The sequence below is a fragment of the Scyliorhinus torazame genome, chromosome 5 (genome assembly GCF_047496885.1).
Source record: "Scyliorhinus torazame isolate Kashiwa2021f chromosome 5, sScyTor2.1, whole genome shotgun sequence".
In the NCBI taxonomy this organism is placed as follows: domain Eukaryota; kingdom Metazoa; phylum Chordata; class Chondrichthyes; order Carcharhiniformes; family Scyliorhinidae; genus Scyliorhinus; species Scyliorhinus torazame.
In genome coordinates, this window is record NC_092711.1 from 185465505 (window position 1) to 185485381 (window position 19877).

The 19877-nt window shown below is 46.8% G+C and overlaps 1 long non-coding RNA gene across 1 annotated transcript in view; it reads right to left on the reverse strand.

The window, feature by feature from the left end:
- Positions 1–3930: 3930 nt before the first annotated feature.
- Positions 3931–19877, reverse strand: part of LOC140420799 (uncharacterized) — an 84466-nt gene continuing 68519 nt past the window's right edge. Inside the window, exon 5 of the long non-coding RNA XR_011946589.1 lies at positions 3931–4627. This is a non-coding gene — a long non-coding RNA (uncharacterized lncRNA). The remainder of the gene's footprint in view (positions 4628–19877) is intronic.

Consider the following 19877-nt stretch of genomic DNA (forward strand, 5'->3'; position numbering starts at 1 on the left):
CCACTCTGACTGACTGATCCTGCGCCACCGACTACCATTCCTTCACACCCGACCCAACCAATTGGCACAACAACGCCCTGAATGGTCAACCCGCCCAATCACTGGCTCCAGCCCCCACCACACCCCCTACCCATTCATCAGTGAGACAATGGAGACCATTGATATACTCCGTTGTGGCATTGTGATGAGCACTGTCAGAGGATGCAGCAGGATATAGATCGGTTGGAGGCTTGGGCGGAGGGATGGCAGATGGAATTCAATCCGGAAAAATGTGAGGTAATGCATTTCGAACAGGCGCCGGAATGTGGTGACTATGGGCTTTTCAAAGTAACTTCATTTGAAGCCTACTTGTGACAATATGCGATTTTCATTTCATTTCATTTCAATACAGGTTGCAAACATATAGTAAGTGGCAGAACCCCGAAGAGTATTGACTGGCAGAGAGATCTGGGTGTACAAGTCCACAGGTCATTGACAGTGGCAGCGCATGTGGAGAAGGTAGGCAAGAAGGCATATGGCATTCTTGCCTTCAGAGGCCAGGTCATTGAGTATACAAATTGGCATATCATGCATGTGTATCGAACCTTAGTTAGGCACATTTTCAACATGGTGTTCAATTATGGTCGCCACAGTACTGTCAGGATGTGAAGGCTTTGGAGAGGATACAGAAGATATTGACCATAATGTTGCCTGGTATAGAGGGCATTATCTATGAGGAGAGGTTGGATAAACTTGATTTGTTCTCACTCGAACGATGGAGATTGAGGGGAGACCTGAGAGAAGTGCACAACATTATAAGGTGTATGGAAAGAGTGGATCGTCAAAATCTTGTTCCCAAGGGTGAAAGTGTCAATTACTAGGGGACATAGGTTTAAGCTATGCGAGAAGTGTACAAAACCATGAGGTGCATGGAAAGAGTGGATTGTCGGAATCTTGTTCCCAGGGTGAGTTTCAATTACATGGGGACATAGGTTTAAACTGTGCGGGGGAAAGTTTAGCGATATAAGAGGGAAATTTTACACAGAGGATGGTGGGTGCCTGGAACTCGCTCCCGGAGGATGTGGTGGAAGCAGGTACGATCGTGACGTTGAAGAGGCGTCTTCACAAATACATGAAGGTTTAAACTAATGCAGCAGGGGCATGGGAACCTGGATTGTAGTTTTAGGGTAAGGGAGAATGAGAGTATAGAGGTCAGGAGCACAGATTTGACATCGCAGGAGGGGGCCAGTGTTCAGGTAGGTGGTTTGAAGTGTGTCTACTTCAATGCCAGGAGTATACGAAACAAGGTAGGGGAACTGGCAGCATGGGTTGGTACCTGGGACTTCGATGTTGTGGCCATTTCGGAAACATGGATAGAGCAGGGACAGGAATGGATGTTGCAGGTTCCGGGGTTGAGGTGTTTTAGTAAACTCAGAGAAGGAGGCAAAAGAGGGGGAGGTGTGGCGCTGCTAGTCAAGAGCAGTATTACGGTGGCGGAGAGGATGCTAGATGGGGACTCTTCTTCCAAGGTAGTATGGGCTGAAGTTAGAAACAGGAAAGGAGAGGTCACCCTGTTGGGAGTTTTTTTATAGGCCTCCTAATAGTTCTAGGGATGTAGAGGAAAGGATGGCGAAGATGATTCTGGATAAGAGCGAAAGTAACAGGGTAGTTATTATGGGAGATTTTAACTTTCCAAATATTGACTGGAAAAGATATAGTTCGAGTACAATAGATGGGTCGTTTTTTGTACAGTGTGTGCAGGAGGGTTTCTTGAAACAATATGTTGACAGGCCAACAAGAGGCGAGGCCACGTTGGATTTGGTTTTGGGTAATGAACCAGGCCAGGTGTTGGATTTGGAGGTAGGAGAGCACTTTGGGGACAGTGACCACAATTCGGTGACGTTTACGTTAATGATGGAAAGGGATAAGTATACACCGCAGGGCAAGAGTTATAGCTGGGGGAAGGGCAATTATGATGCCATTAGACGTGACTTGGGGGGGATAAGGTGGAGAAGTAGGCTGCAAGTGTTGGGCACACTGGATAAGTGGGGCTTGTTCAAGGATCAGCTACTGCGTGTTCTTGATAAGTATGTACCGGTCAGACAGGGAGGAAGGCGTCGAGCGAGGGAACCGTGGTTTACCAAGGAAGTGGAATCTCTTGTTACGAGGAAGAAGGAGGCCTATGTGAAGATGAGGTGTGAAGTTTCGGTTGGGGCGATGGATAGTTACAAGGTAGCGAGGAAGGATCTAAAGAGAGAGCTAAGACGATGATGTTTCCTAACTAGATGAATCATTTCACCCATCTTCGCAAGAAATTAGTTCAGCTGTGTGTCAGCAAATCCTACAGGAAGATCTGTAGGTCAGGTTGGGCGAATGGGCAAACCAATGGCAGATGCAGTATAATTTGGACAAGTGTGAGGTTATTCATTTTGGAAGCAAAAACAGGAAGGCAGATTACCACCTGAATTGTAAATTGTGAGCGGGGAGTGTGCAGCGGGACCTGGGAGTCATTGTGCACCATTCGCTGAAGGTAACCATGCAGGTACAGGAGGCTGTAAAGAAGGCTAACGGTATGTTGGCCTTCATTGCAAGAGGTTTCGAGTATCGAAGCAGGGATGTGTTGCTGCAATTGTATAGGGCCTTGGTGAGGCCACACTTCGAGTATTGTGTGCAGTTTTGGTCTCCTTCTCTGAGGAAGGATGTTCTTGCTCTCGAGGGAGTGCAGCGAAGATTTACCAGACTGATTCCAGGGATGGCGGGACTGTCATATGAGGAGAGATTGACGAGGTTGGGATTGTTCTCGCTGGAGTTCAGAAGAATGAGGGGGGAATCTCATAGAGACTTATAAAATTCTAACAGGACTAAACAGGGTAGATGCAGGGAAGGTGTTACCAATGATGGGTGTGTCCAGGACCAGAGGTCACAGCCTGAGGAATCAGTGTAAACCATTTCGGACAGAGATAATGAGACATTTCTTCACAACAAAGAGTGGTGAGCCTGTGAAATTCATTCCCACAGGAAGTAGTTGATGCTAAAACTTTGAATAGGTTCAAGAGGCGGCTCGATATAACACTTGGGGAGAATTGGATCAAACGCTATGGGGAGAAAGCAGGATTAGGCTATTGAGTTGAATGATCAGCCATGATCGTGATGAATGGCTGAGCAGGCTCAAAGTGCCAAAAGGCCTCCTCCTGCTCGTATCTTCTACGTATCTATGTAAATCCTCTATATTTGCACCGCCTTAATATTTTACTTAATCTTTCTGCCGTACCGTTTGTTTAATTTGAAATCATACCAAATATTCCAGCCATTTAACAGATTGAAACAAGCAGTTGTATTAATATCGACTCTTGCATAAACATTGTTTCCAGCATGAATACTACCACATACTCTACTATCCCCTTTCTATTAGTTCCTCCAAATATTAAATCAAGTTTCTCTGGCAAAAATTGAATTGTAAGTAAGGTTTTTCCCGAGTTTCTAACAGCAATGTTCCAAACTGTAATGCATTTTGTCCAGAAATGTACTCCTTAAATTGGACTACCAACAATGCACTGTATTTTCAGGTTTATTTTCAAATCACTTTTAAACAACAGTGCACCATTTGCAGCCAAGCCCTTCAGTGTATTCAAAGAGGATTAATAAACTGTTACCCCTGCCGTCGCCATTTCCACCTTTATACTCCAACAGTTCATAACTAATCCCCTGTCGACAACGTCACCTTTCGACTTAGAGCACACCAAACGTCCAATGCATTTTTGTCCCATCTGGTTGATCCAAACCTCCTACGTTGCAATTACATTGTCAGGTTTACTCACTTGTGTGAAAACAAACGGCAATCAATCTATTTTTGCCCAAATTTAATATAATTATTTAATCAAATCATTACTTAAGCAATTGCAGGCTAACAATTTACGGAACATCACATAATCATCTGTCATTATTAGTGAGTTGATTTGATTTATTTATTGTCTCATGTACCGAGGTACAGATAAAAGTATTGTTCTGTGTACAGTCCAGGTAGATTGCCCCATACATGAATACATAGAACATATTATAAATACACATGTAAATACATAAACATAAGACACTGAGTGAAGCATACATAATATAGTGCTCCAACTGTAGAGAAGAAGCGGAGAAAGATCAGTTCAGTCCATAAGAGGGCCATTTAGGAGTCTGGTAACAGCAGGAAGCTGTTTCTGAATCTATTGGTGCCCTCCCCACCAGGATGGGCTCCGCAGCCGCGACACCGAGCTGCTGATGGGTGGAACCATACGTGAACCAAGCTGGCGGGAGCTTGGCCGGTCGACCACGGAGAATCGCCTCAGGGCGAAGAATACAGCCCAGGTTCTCTTCATGTGAATGGTGATCCCAGGGTTATCGCTGCTCAAATCCTGTATGTTTCTTTTTATGCATTACCACGTAGGCATCAGTTGCCCTTGTAGAGTCTGTATTTCGTTGTTTCAGCACAAAGTGTTATCAGTGAAGAGTCCAAATGTACAAGTTGTTGTTCTCCAATTTCCCACGAAACTCAGTTTGCTCAGTTGCAGTTTTCAAACACACATCTGCTACCCTCTTTTACGATCATCACACACGATATGATGTAAGCCATTTCTCCTCTCAGCATCTCCAACCTTTTGATCCACTGAATTGAGCGAAGTGAATCACACAAACCTTTATCAGGTCTTCCAATTGGGCAGGTATTCAACAAAAGTAGCGATACAATTGATCATAATCACTTAAAGTAATTAGATTGATGTGTGTATGTGTAATTATTGAATGATATATAATTTTCCCATCAATCGCACAATTTTCGCACTGAAATTCCATCTCTGATTTATTTTCCATCTTAATTTTCCAACGCTTTAACATAAACATACTATACATTTGATACAATACAATAATAAGCATGGCTTTTATTACTAAATGTGATATAATTTGTTCCCATGAGTAAAGATGTACATTTGTTCCAGTTCCAAACATCGTCCCATCAACTAGTTCCCTTAATTGTATTTCTGTCCGTTCCAATTAATTTATTTCCTGTAGTACATTCTAAAATGTCATATGATCATACTTAAGGCACTTTTTAACATTTGTGAAAGTTTCTGGCAACAGTGCATATTTGCCACATATTTCATCCAATAATCCTTTAGTTCAGATTTAATTTTCTCCATGACATTGATTTTCTCTTGTTGTCGTTTATGAATATCACCAACTAAATTGCACCAATTCTAGCTGAAACCTGGGATTTTATGCAAAATGTGAGTTTATCAACAGGGCATATTCTGTTCCCATGCTAATATCTTCTCTTTGAGTTGCTTACACAATATTCTCCTTTACCCACATGTGCAACCCATGTGATTTCTGTTTCAGGTCTCTAACATCTCGGGTACAAGTTGCATTCTCATTAGTCTTTAATCACAGCTGCCTTATTCTGATGGATATATTAGGTATGGACAGATTATAATTTTGCGGACATGTTTTCAGTATAGTTCCTGCTAATGTTTTTCCCGTTCTGTCGCATACAGGGGCCTATCTTTTTATCCCATCCACACATCATGCTGGATGATCCCAACGTTTTCTACCTCAAAGACCAATATCGCAGACTCTTCAGGTGGGATGATGGAAATTCCGAGTACCGTTCCTAAAGCTTCTCCACTAATCCCTTTACCTTCTTTATTGAACCAAAGATTAGGTTGGTAACTTGTAATTTTTCCAGTTAATGCCCCTATTGGTCAAATTTTGTAACTGTTCATGGTAAATCTACGATAGCGCTCATGCATTTATTCACCTCTTCCAATTTTTGCCTCAATTGTTCGATCATCCAATTTCCATAAACACTGCAATGAATTAGATTCTGATTCTCGTCGGAACTTTTAGCCTTCTCTTTTATTGTCTGGGTAATCGCTTTCGCATGTCCTTTCAACATTTTCACAATATCTAAACCTGCTTCATTTGTTTTTTCATTTCCTTCAGTTTCATGCTTCAAGTTTTCATTTAATTATCGTAAGATAGTTTTCACTATCGTTTTGAAACTCTTTTTCTTATGTTTTCAGTTAATCTTTTCACACCTATTAATGGGATTAAGATAGTATATGCTCTTATTTATAGTTTCACGTTTGCTAGCCAACTGTTCCAATTCACCAGGATGTTGCCTGCCTATATTGGTCTCCAATTTCCCTTTTTTCTCTCCCAACCTGGAAGGGAGGGGGGGGCGTACATTGAATCTTCTTCGAGGATTTGCCTGTCAGCGCTTCTGCAACCTGTCACCTGATCACAGATAGCGGAAGCGCCCGCAGACACTCCATTCTCTACTAGTGGAGGAGCGTAAGGTGGGACTGCACCTCCCTCCCTCGCCTCCTGCAACACATGTTGCTGGTGATTGCATGGTTCCACCCAGATTATTCCAGAGTCCAATAAAATTTTCTAAACCAAATTTACGTTGTCTACCTTTGTCTACTATAAAATGTGGTCCGCTATATTTAGAGGACAGAAACGTTTCAGGTTTTGAATTTGGAGCGTGACTTTTTTCCGATCTCTAACTCCACAGGCTTGACCTTCCCTTCAAAATTTTCCTATCTGTCCTTCTTTTTAACTGCAACGGCCATAAGTGAGTCTTAGACATGAACCATCAAATGTTGCACAGTTTTTTCACGGCTTACAGTTATACTCTGCTTCTGAAATATCCAATCCCAACGAGGATTCCATTACTCTCAAGGGGCGCCCTGCCATCAGGACATGAGGAGGAAAACCTGCTGAGTGCACATGGTATTTCATAATATCATTAGGAGCGACATGGTAGCACAGTGGTTAGCACTGCTGCCTCACAACTCCTGGAACCCAGGTTCAATTCCGGCCTCAGGTGACTGTGTGGAGTTTGCGCTTTCACCCCATGTCTGTGTGGAGTTTGCACTTTCTGCAGGTGCTCCGGTTTCCTCCTGCAGTCCAACGATTTGCAAGTTAGGTGTACTGGCTATGCTAAATTGCCACTTAGTGTCCTAAAGGTTAGGTGAGGTTACTGGGGCTTCCGGGTGCGGCGATGACCAGCTAGGTTGCACGTTTCAGCAGCTCCCGGTGGAACGGACTTTTGGACTCTTGATAGGAGCCCCAACGGCAATTTTAACGGCAAAAAACACTGTGCTGTAATCCAGAAGGGAATCCCCCCTGGACACGGATGGAAAAAAGAGAGGAAAGTGGCTGGATTGCGGTGGATCCTCTAGAGCAGCGGCCAGGAAGGCAGGCACAAAGCAAGATGGCGTCGGAAGGAGGCAGTTTAATATGGGGCCCTGACCAACAAGAGTTCCTGCGGCGTTGCATGGAAGAACTCAAAAAGGAGATGAAGAAGGAGCTGTTGGCCCCGATATTACAAGCGATTGAGGGGCTAAAGGAGGAGCAAAAGACCCAGGAACAGGAGCTTCGGGTCGTGAAGGCAAAGGCTGCTGAGAATGAGGACGACATACAGGGCCTGGCGGTGAAAACGGAGATGCACGATGCACAACACAAAAGGTGTGTGGAAAGGCTGGAGGTGCTGGAGAATAATGCGAGAAGGAAGAATTTAAGGATTCTTAGTCTTCCCGAAGGTGTAGAAGGGGCGGACGTCGGGGCATATGTGAGCACGATGCTGCACTCGTTAATGGGATCGGAGGCCCTGACGGGTCCGCTGGAGGTGGAGGGAGCCTATTGAGTTATGGCGCGAAGACCGAGGGCTGGAGAAATTCCTCGAGCCATAGTGGTGAGATTTCTCCGATATAAGGACAGAGAGATGGTCCTCAGATGGGCAAAGAAAACTCGGAGCAGAAGGTGGAAGAACGCGGTGATCCGCGTATATCAAGATTGGAGTGCGGAGGTAGCGAGAAGGAGGGCAAGCTTTAATCGGGCCAAGGCGGTGCTGCACAAACGGAAGATTCAATTTGGAATGCTGCAACCGGCAAGACTGTGGGTCACACATCAAGGGAAACACCACGACTTTGAAACGGCAGACGAGGCGTGGACAATTATTGTCGAGGAGAAACTGGAGTGAGAGGGCCATAAAAAGAACGTTTGGGACAAAGTGGGGGGTGAATATGTGGGATGAAGGGGGGGAAAAGAGGGAAGAGATGACTTCCCAAGTTGTTAATCCTGCGACCCTGTAACTTTTCTCTCTTCCCCATGTCGTGGGGGAGGGGGGAGGGGGAGGAGGGAGGATGAGGAGCTGAGGGCACCGGCCATTGGGGGCGGGGCCAAAAGGGAAGCGCGGGCTTTGTTCCCGTGCTATGGTAATCACGGCGGGAACAGGGAAGCAGGAAGGAGGGGGCCTCGCACAGTGTGAGCCGAGGTCACGGGGGGAAGCCGAGGTCGGCCAGAGTTTGCTGACTTCTGGGAGCAACATGGGGGGTGCAATTACGCTAGTTTGGGATCTAGCGGGGGGGGGGGGGTTAACTGGGTTGCTGCTGCTGGGGAGAAGGGGGAGCTGGTATGGGGGGGGGGTCGGGGCGGGGGGGCGCCGCTTGGGGGAGATACGGCTACGTGGGAACCGGGTGAGGAGCTGGATTGAAAAAGGAGATGGCTAGTCGTCAGGTGGGGGGGGGGGGGTAAAGACCCCCCCAACCCGGTTGATCACGTGGAATGTGAGAGGGCTGAATGGGCTGATTAAGAGGGCACGGGTGCTCGCACACCTAAAGAAACCTAAGGCAGATGTGGTTATGCTTCAGGAGACGCATCTGAAGTTGATAGACCAGATCAGACTACGCAAAGGATGGGTGGGGCAGGTGTTTCATTCGGGGCTAGACGCAAAAAAACAGGGGGGTGGCCATACTGGTGGGGAAGCGGGTAATGTTTGAGGCAAAGACTATAGTGGCGGATAGTGGGGGCAGATACGTTATGGTGAGTGGCAAATTGCAAGGGGAGGCGGTGGTATTAGTGAACGTGTATGCCCCGAACTGGGATGATGCCAACTTTATGAGGCGTATGTTAGGACGAAACCCGGACCTAGAAGTGGGGAAGTTGGTAATGGGTGGAGATTTTAATACGGTGCTGGACCCAGGGCTGGACAGATCGAGGTCCAGGACCGGAAGGAGGCCGGCTGCAGCTAGGGTGCTTAAGGACTTTATGGAGCAGATGGGAGGAATAGACCCCTGGAGATTTAGTAGACCTAGGAGTAAGGAGTTTTCATTTTACTCCTATATCCACAAAGTTTATTCACAAATAGATTTTTTTGTTTTGGGAAGGGCACTGATCCCAAAGGTGACGGGGACGGAGTACACGGCTATAGCCATTTCGGATCATGCTCCACATTGGGTGGACCTGGAGATAGGGGAAGAAAAACAACAGCGTCCACCCTGGAGAATGGACATGGGATTATTGGCAGATGAGGGGGTGTGTTTAAGGGTGAGGGGGTGTATTGAAAGGTACTTGGAACTCAATGATAATGGGGAGGTACAGGTGGGAGTGGTCTGGGAGGCGCTGAAGGCAGTGGTAAGAGGGGAGCTGATATCTATTAGGGCACATAAAGGAAAGCAGGAGGGTAGGGAAAGGGAGCGGTTGTTGAAAGAAATTCTGAGGGGGGACAGACAATATGCGGAGGCACCGGAGGAGGGACTGTACAGGGAAAGGCAAAGGCTACATGTAGAATTTGACTTGTTGACTACGGGTAATGCAGAGGCACAATGGAGGAAGGCACAGGGTGTACAGTACGAATACGGGGAGAAGGCGAGCAGGTTGCTGGCCCACCAACTGAGGAAAAGGGGAGCAGCGAGGGAGATGGGGGGGGGCTGAGAGATGAGGAGGGAGAGATGGAGCGGGGGGCGGAGAGAGTGAATGGAGTGTTCAAGGCATTTTATGAAAGATTATATGAAGCTCATCCCCCGGATGGGAAGGAGAGAATAATGTGCTTTCTGGATCAGCTGGAATTTCCTTAGTTGGAGGAGCAGGAGAGGGTGGGACTGGGAGCACAGATTGAGAAAGAGGAAGTGGTGAAAGGGATTGGGAGCATGCAGGCGGGGAAGGCCCCGGGACCAGATGGATTCCCAGTTGAATTCTACAGGAAATATATGGACTTGCTGGCCCCGCTATTGATGAGAACCTTTAATGAGGCGAGGGAAAGGGGGCAGCTGCCCCCGACTATGTCAGAGGCAACGATATCGCTCCTCCTAAAGAAGGAAAAAGACCGGCTGCAATGCGGGTCCTACAGGCCCATTTCCCTCCTGAATGTGGACGCTAAGATTCTGGCCAAGGTAATGGCAATGAGGATAGAGGATTGTGTCCCGGGGGTGGTTCATGAGGACCAAACTGGGTTTGTGAAGGGGAGACAGCTGAATACAAATATACGGAGGCTGCTCGGGGTAATGATGATGCCCCCACCAGAGGGGAAGCGGAGATAGTGGTGGCGATGGATGCCGAGAAAGCATTTGATAGAGTGGATTGGGATTATTTGTGGGAGGTGCTGAGGAGATTTGGTTTTGGGGATGGGTATATCAGGTGGGTACAGTTGCTGTATAGGGCCCCGATGGCGAGCGTGGTCACGAATGGACGGGGGTCTGACTATTTTCGGCTCCATAGAGGGACGAGGCAGGGATGTCCTCTGTCCCCGTTATTGTTTGCACTGGCGATTGAACCCCTGGCCATAGCATTGAGGGGTTCCAGGAAGTGGAGGGGAGTACTCAGGGGGGGAGAAGAACATCGGGTATCTCTGTATGCGGATGATTTGTTGCTATATGTGGCGGACCCCGCGGAGGGGATGCCAGAGATAATGCGGATACTTGGGGAGTTTGGGGATTTTTCAGGGTATAAACTGAACATGGGGAAAAGTGAGTTGTTTGTGGTGCATCCAGGGGAGCAGAGCAGACAGATAGAGGATTTACCGTTGAGGAAGGTAACAAGGGACTTCCGGTACTTGGGGATCCAGATAGCCAAGAATTGGGGTACATTACACAGGCTTAATTTAACGCGGTTGGTGGAACAGATGGAGGAGGACTTTAAGAGATGGGACATGGTGTCCCTGTCATTGGCAGGTAGGGTGCAGGCGGTTAAAATGGTGGTCCTCCCGAGATTCCTTTTTGTGTTTCAGTGCCTCCATGTGGTGATCACGAAGGCTTTTTTCAAAAGAATAGAGGAGAGTATTATGAGTTTTGTGTGGGCTGGGAAGACCCCGAGAGTGAGGAGGGGATTCTTGCAGCGTAGTAGGGACAGGTGGGGGCTGGCACCTAAGTGAGTACTACTGGGCCGCTAATGCTTCAATGGTGTGTAAGTGGATGGGAGAAGGGAAGGGAGTGGTGTGGAAGAGATTGGAGAGGGCGTCCTGCAGGGGGACTAGACTACAAGCAATGGTGACGGCACCGTTGCCATTCTCACCAAAGAAATACACCACAAGCCCGGTGGTGGTGGCTACATTGAAAATTTGGGGGCAGTGGAGACGGCATAGGGGAAGGACGGGAGCTTCGGTGCGGTCCCCGATAAGAAACAATCATAGGTTTGTTCCGGGGAGAATGGATGGGGGATTTGGAGCATGGCAAAGAGCTGGGGTAGTACAACTGAGAGATCTGTTTGTAGATGGGACGTTTGCGAGTCTGGGAGCGCTGACGGAAAAATATGGGTTGCCCCAAGGGAATGCATTTCGGTACATGCAATTGAGGGCTTTTGCGAGGCAACAGGTGAGGGAATTCCCGCAGCTCCCGACGCAGGATGTGCAGGATAGAGTGATCTCAGAGACATGGGTGGGGGATGGTAGGGTGTCGGACATATACAGGGAAATGAGGGACGAGGGGGAGATCATGGTAGATGAGCTGAAAGGGAAATGGGAAGAAGAACTGGGGGAGGAGATTGAGGAGGGGCTGTGGGCTGATGCCCTACGTAGGGTAAACTCATCTTCCTCGTGTGCCAGGCTAACCCTGATACACTTTAAGGTGTTACACAGGGCGCATATGACTGGAGCACGGCTTAGTAAATTTTTTGGGGTAGAGGATAGGTGTGCGAGATGCTCGAGAGGCCCAGCGAATCACACCCACATGTTCTGGTCATGCCCGGCACTACAAGGGTTCTGGGTGCGGGTGGCAAAGGTGCTTTCGAAGGTGGTGGGTGTCCGGGTCGAACCAAGCTGGGGGTTGGCTATATGTGGGGTTGCAGAAGAGCCGGGAGTGCAGGAGGCGAGAGAGGCTGACGTGTTGGCCTTTGTGTCCCTAGTAGCCCGGCGCAGGATATTGTTAATGTGGAAGGAAGCCAAACCCCCGGGTGTGGCGACCTGGATAAACGACATGGCAGGGTTTATAAAGTTAGAACGGATTAAGTTCGTGTTAAGGGGCTCGGCTCAGGGGTTCACCAGGCGGTGGCAACCGTTCGTCGATTACCTCACAGAAAGATAGAGGGAATGGAAAAGAAGTAGACAACAGCAGCAACCCAGGGGGGAGGGGGGGGGGGTGGGGGGAGGAATCGAACGTACTCTCAGAGATGTTATTGTATATGTATAATATGTATAGGTATTTGTTATAGGGAATTGTATATTGGATTGTTGGATTGTATTTTTGGAGAGTATTTATTTTGAACAAGGCAGTTGCCATTCAGTTTTGTTTTTATATTATTTATTTATTTGTTTAAAACTGGCCACTGTTATTTATATTGCTTTATTGTTGTGTAAAAGAAACACTACGTACTGTTATGTTTGGCCAAAAATCTTGAATAAAATATATTTTAAAAAAAAAAGGTGAGGTTACTGGGACAGGGTGGAGGTGTGGGCTTAGAATCATAGAATTTACAGTAAAGAATAGATAGGGTGCTCTTTACCGGGGCTGGTGCAGACTCAATGGGTCGAATGGTCACCTTCTGCACTGCAAATTCTATGATTTCGATAAAGGGGAGAATTCCAAGAAGAGTTATTTTGTTGGATCGGTTTTCCAAATCATGCTTTTGAAGGCTCTTCCCGTTCCTATATACCGCTCGACAGTGGGTAATAAGCATTGTGGAATTTCCCTTTTATTCCCACTAGGGCCATTGCATTCTGCATTGCCTGAGCGGCTGATTCAATGGGGAACACCTGCTGTACCAGCACATTGGCTGTTACTTTTGCTGTGTTCATCCTGGTAGGGATTGCTTCCATCCATTTACTAAAGGTATCAATGATAATCAAAGTATATTTGTAACCTCCCTTAGATGGTGAAAAGGGGTCCACATAGTCTATTTGTAAATTTTTCAATGGCCCGTTTACCATCCTGGTTCTCCTTTCTTAGCATAGTGGTTTGGATTATTTTGGGCACAAACCAGACCATTTTCTACATAATGCTTGACATCTCCATCTATTTATGGCCACACACATAAACGTTTGCTTCTTTCTGTACGTGTATTGACACCCTGGTGTCTCTGGACATTGATGGATTATCTGATTCTGATTCTTAATCTACACCACATATCCTCTGTCCTTAAGATCAAGTCCGCTCTTTATGACTCTTTTAGTTTTCCATTTAGCACAAGATGTCTGAAACACTGCATCCCTGATTTGTTTCAAATCCTCGTCTGCCTTCTGTGGCTCTACCAGGTCCCCTGACTTCATCTGATTAAATGTGACGGCGTCAATTTGTTTTGCCAATTGGGGACTGCCATGTCTCCTGTTCGCTGGGGCCTGCTTTACCAGTTCCTCTGCTCTAATGTTCCCTGCGGGTGTTGATTTCTAAGGGGTTTGACCTTCAGGTTGCTGTATTCCTGTCCCTGCGCCGACTGAAAAATGTACTTACAGCGCCAGGGTCCCAGGTTCAATTCCCCACTGGGTCACTGTCTGTGCAGAGTTTGCACGTTGTCTGCGTGGGTTTCCTCTGGGTGCTCCGGTTTCCTCCCACAGTCCAAAGATGTGCAGGTAGGTGGATTGACCATGATAAATTGCCCTGAGTGACCAAAAAAGTTAGGAGGGGTTATGGGGATAGGGTGGAAGTGAGGGCTTAAGTGGGTCGGTGCAGACTCGATGGGCCGAATGGCCTCCTCCTGCTCTGTATGTTCTATGTTTAACCGCAGAAGCGACTGCTGCTAATTCCGTGTCTGGGCACTCATTTTGTTTGATAATGTTAATACCAATTCTACTAATGGTGTGCCTTTGGTAATCGTCCATACAGATACCACAACATCTACAAAAAGCTTTAAGGGTAGGGCCGACCCGGGCCATGGTGCCCCGGGCTTCCCCCTTTTTGTTTTGCCATGAACTGGCCATTGGGATCATTCGCTGTCAAGACCTGACATTCATACTGTTCCCCATGGTAACTGAGATTGTCTGCAGGAAAGGTGGGTGTTCTGGTTCACATAAATGTAATGCCTTTGACCATTAGTGTCCATCGGACTATAAGGTTCTGACTTACTGTCCCATCGTTAATGTGTCCATCCAGTAACACCTGGATTGGAGTATTTTCCGTGAGAGTAGTAAACAGGCTTAATCCAATAATGCATGCCAAATTCTGTACTACTCAGAAAACTGCTAATCGATGCCGTCCACATTCAGAAAACTCTTGTTCCACAAGGGCAAGAGTCGGGGTGCATATGCAACTGGACGCAGCCCGCCATTTCTTTCTTGCAGCACAAGATCCCAGATGATTGACTCATTGGCCGATAATTCTAGAGCAAAGTGAGGTGATGGATCTGAGGGCTGTAAAGCTCGAACTGTGTCGAGAGCCTTTTCAGGTCCACAATGGCCTGAGTATGCTGTTCCATTCATTGGCACGGGACGTCCTTCTTGAGGAGTCCCGACAAATGAGTGGCTTTTGTGGTGAATCCATCAATATGGTTACGGCAGTAGCCGACTAATCCTGGAAAGGATCAGATGGACTTTACAGTTCTCGGAAGAGGAATACTTTTTAGGAATTGGGCTAGAAGCTAGAGATGGGGTAGGTAGTCCTCCCTCCTGTCTGTTTGAAGGAGGAGGTCATCTACGTACTAAACTAAGCGCTCGGGCCGAGAAAAACATGTTGGAGACCTCCAGCTTGCCTTTCGTGAAAAAACAAGTAGAGCTGTGAAACCTTTTGGGCAAGCACGTCTATGTGTACTGTTGGTATTGGAAGATAAAGGCAAATTTATACTGGCATTCGCTGTAAAACGGAATTGACCAAGAACACACTGAAATCTAATACCATGAAATATCGAGCTTGTCGGGGCTGTTTTAGCATGGTCTCGAGGCTAGTTCCGACCGTAAATACGGTCAATCGAGTAGCCTTAATTCTCTAGTCAATAGTCAGTCGCCAGGTTCCGTCCGGTGTACCTACAGCCCCAATCAGTGAATTGTTTGTAGATGCAACAGGTCGTAACATTCCTTGCTGTAACAAGCTTGTTGTTTTGTTGTTACCATCATAATTCCGGCTTGGGTCTGGGCCATCAATCCTAATTTCGCCTACCATTTGGCCAGTCATGTTTGTGACTTCCAAATGCCTTAACATGTTGCCTAATTACTTCTTGCGCTTGTGAGTCATCTATCAGACCAGATCACCCACAATTCTCCTGCAGTACATCCTCGCCAAGGTTAAGCTCCTATGGGAATCTTCACTGGGCTTTCTGTCCCATTCCCCATTTGTGAAGTACAACAGTGTGCAGGGCTAAAGGATAAATGAAATGTTTGCATCATGTCAGAACCAAGAAAATGTTCTGCTTTTACTTATAGGTTCACTAAAATGGTCCGATGAAAGCAAACTAAATCTGCACATCTCAATTCTAACAGGGTGGTCTCCAGCCTTCCCTGTGACTGGTTAGTGAATCCATTCAAAGTTATGGTTTCCCCAGTTTGCCAGGGTAGGTCAGTGATTTTGCATGTGTTTAGGGTGGTACAGGAACCTCCAACATCCCATAAAAAGTCGGCAGTGCGGCATTCTATCTGAACCTTGCAGGAGAGGTCCTCCAACGCCATCCCACCCTGCGCTACACCTCGGGCTGGATTCTCCGATCCCCGACGCTGAAATCGCTGAGTTCCCAACGGGTGAGACCACACATGTCCCATGCCGTCGGGAGCTTGGCTGGTCGGGGACGTAGCATCGTGGGGCGGACCTCAGGCAATGGCCCGAGGCCATGGATGTGACGTACTCCTGGAGTACACTGCTTTACAAGGGCGCGGAGCATCAAGGTGCCACCCCCTGATTTTAACGTCATCGGAAATTTTCCGTCGCGTCGCCGAACGCGATTTCGGCGTCGGGGATTGGAGAATCCAATGAATGTGCAGCTGATATATAACCATCAGCTGCACATCATGCACGTCTGTGCCCGATACCGAGGTAGTGTGCATGATGCCTTCATCCTGGCACACTCGATGATTCCTGACATGTTCACCCCCGGCTTGACGGGTTGGCTCCTTGGTGACAGGGGTTTCCAGCTGCGGCCAATGACACCTATCTGGAGGTACGCAGAGACCCGCTACAACGACGCGCATATAGCGACCAGAGGTGTGATCATGCGGTGCTTCGGCATCCTGAAGATGCGGTTCAGGTGTCTGGACCACTCTGGAGGGGCCTCCAGTATGATGCTGAGAGGATTGCTGCAACGTGGAGCTTTTTCACCCTCTCTCACCTCATATTCCTTACTTTTCCTTTGTCTGTCCCTCATTTTGTATTCTGCATCCTCTCTACTCCTACGGCTGGACTCTTCCTTCCTTTTCTCAGCTTCTTGTCTCCAGCTCATAAATTGTGACCATCCCACAACTCTCTTGCCCTGTTGCTCAACGGTCACATTAGGGATTTTCTGATCGATCCAGGGGTGACTTACTCTATTGTTAGAAGCGCTGACTACTCCACCTTGCAGGAATTCACGTCTTCAGTTCATGAGATAGTGTCCCTCTTTCCAGTCTGGGCCATTCACGAGAACACCAATTTTTAATTTCCAATAACGTCCCGATTAACTTACCGGGCAGAGATATACAATGAAAGTTGATCTGCACCCTCATTTGTACACCGGGAGGAATTAGTCTACAAGTGCTGAAACAACATTATGGACATATACTTGCACTCACAGAACAGACTCTTACTATTGGGCCTGCTGTATGGCGGTGGCAAATTATGCCTCCAGGGCTTTCTCACAGACTATACCAGGTCATCCAAAATTTGCGACAGAATCACATCGACCAGATGACGTTTCCACATTTTGACACAACTGTTAAATTCTGGCACCGCTATCTACACTGTACTGCCTACTTTGACCCGGAAGGTTGTGATGCCGATTATACATCTGTTGCCACGCCACACCTTGGTGAACATTTTCAGTTTCATACGGAATTTCTTTACTGTGGTCCCAAAGGCATAGCCATGGCAGTCGAATTTTCCCGTTGCCAAAATCCTCATCTAGAGCCACAGTGATACCACCCCTCATGTTACATTCTGTGTTACGGGACATTACAAGGCCAAGGATTTGGGTCTGATTGCACAGCCTTGTTCACAACAGCCACACACTGAAACCTTCGGGACTTCGGGCAAGCTGCCATTCTGGGATCTTGTGGGGTTGGCTTAGATTATCGCACAATTTATCTCGCCATGGCATAAGGTAAATATGTTTGTTGTGCACATTGAAATTTTGCGCAACATTGAAAATGAGTATACAGAACAAGGTAAATGAGCTTGCTACACACATTGAACTTGGCCGGTACGATGTTGTGGGCAACACAGAGACGTGGCTGCAAAGGGATCAGGGCAGGGATCTAAATATACAAGTATATGTGTCCTATCGAAAGGACAGGCAGATGGGCAAAGGGGGCCGGGTTGCATTGTTTGTAAGGAATGAAGTTAAATCGATAGGAAGGAGGCATAGAAGGCATAGAACTCTGTGGGTAGAGTTGAGGAATCACAAAGGTAAAACACCCTGATGGGAGTTATATAGAGGCCCCGTAGCAGTAGTCAGGATGTGGGGCAGAAAATAAATCAGGAGATAGAAAAGTCATATAAAAAAGGCATTATTACAATAATTATGGGAGACTTCAATATGCAGGTGGACTGGGAAAATCAGGTTGGTAGTGGATCCCAAGAAAATGAATTTGTGGAACGTGGAGGAGATTTCTTTTAGAGCAGCTTGTCACAGAGCCTACGAGGGAACAGGCAATTCTGGATTTGGCGATGTGTAATGAGGCATACCTGATTAGGGAATTTAAGGTAAAGGAACCCTTAGGGAGCAGCGACCACAATATGATAGAATTTACCCTGCAGTTTGAGAGGGAGAAGCTAGAGTCAGATGTAACGGTATTGCAATTAAATAAAGGTAACTACAAAGACATGAGGTAGGAGCTGGCCAGAGTTGATTGGAAAAAGAGCCCAGCAGGGAAGACAGTGGAACAGCAATGGCAGGAGTTTTTGGGGGTTAATCGGGAGGCACAACAGAAATTCATCCCAAGGAGGAGGAAACATTCTCAGATGAGTCAAGGCATCCTTGGCTGATGTGGGAAGTCAAGAACAGCATGAAAGCAAAAGAAAAACCATCCAAAGTGGCGAGAATTAGTGGGTAGCCAGAAGATTGAGAAGCCTTTAAAAACGAGCAGAGGAGAAACAAAAAATCAATAATAGATTGTGGAGGCATTGGTAGTGGTCTTTCAGGAATCACTGGAGACAAAAAGGATCCCAGAGGACTGGAAAGTGGCTAATGTAACACTACTGTTTAAGAAGGGAGGGAGACGGAAGTCGGGAAATTATAGGCCGGTTAGCCTAACTTCGGTCATTGGTAAGATTTTAGAGCCATTTATTAAAAATGAAATTGTGGAGTATTTAGAAGTGCACAATAAAATAGGACTGAGTCAGCACGGCTTCATCTAAGAGAGGGCATATCAGACAAATCTGTTAAGAGTTCTTTGAGGTGGTAACAAGGAAGTTAGACAAAGGTGAACCAGTGGACGTGATTTATTTAGATTTCCAGAAAGCCTTTGACAAGATGCCGCATAGGAAACTGTTAAATATGTTAAGAGCCCATGGTGTTAAGTGTAAGATTCTGGCATGGATAGAGGATTGGTTGACCGGCAGAAGGCAGAGAGTGGGGATAAAGGGGTGTTTTTCAGGATGGCAACCGGTGACTAGTGGTGTGCCTCAGGGGTCTGCGCTGGGACCACAACTTTTCACAATATACACTAATGATCTGGAAGAAGGACCTGAAGGCACTGTTGCTATGTTTGCAGATGATGCAAAGATATGTAGAGGGACAGGTACTATTGCAGAAGCACTGAGACAGGTTAGGAGAGTGGGCAAAGAAGTGGCATGTGGAATACAATGTGGAAAAGTGTGAGGTTATGCACTTTGGAAGGAGGAATGGAGGCATATACTATTTTCTAAATGGATAAATGCTTAGGAAATCAGAAGCAAAAAGGGACTTGGGAGTCCTTGATTTTCTCAAGGTTAATGTTCAACTCAGTCGGCAGTTAGGAAGGCAAATGCAATTTCTGCATTCATGTCGAGAGGGCGAGAATACAAGACCAGGGATGTACTTCTGAAGCTGTATAAGGCTTTGGTGAGACCCCATTTGGAGTATTGTGAGCACTTTTGGGCCCTGAATCTAAGGAAGGATGTGGTGGCTTTGGAAAGGGTCCAGAGGAGGTTCACAAGAATGATTCCTGGAATGAAGAGCTTGTCGTATGAGGAACGGTTGAGGACTCTGGGTCTGTACTCACTGGAGTTTATTAGGATGAGGTGGGGAATCTTATTGAAACTGCGAGGACTGGATAGCGTGGACATGGAGAGGACGTTTCCACTTGTAGGAAAATCTAGAACCATAGGATACAATCTCAGACGAAAGGAACGATCCTTTAAGACAGAGATGAGGAAGAATTTCTTCAACCAGGAGTTAGTGAACCTGTGTAATCTTTGCCGCAGACGGCTGTGGAGGCCAAATCATAGTGTCTTTTCGACAGAGATAGGTTCTTGATCAATAAGGGATCAAGTGTTCTGAGGAGAAGGCAGAATGGGGATGAGAAAAATATCAGCCATAATTGAATGGTGGGGCAG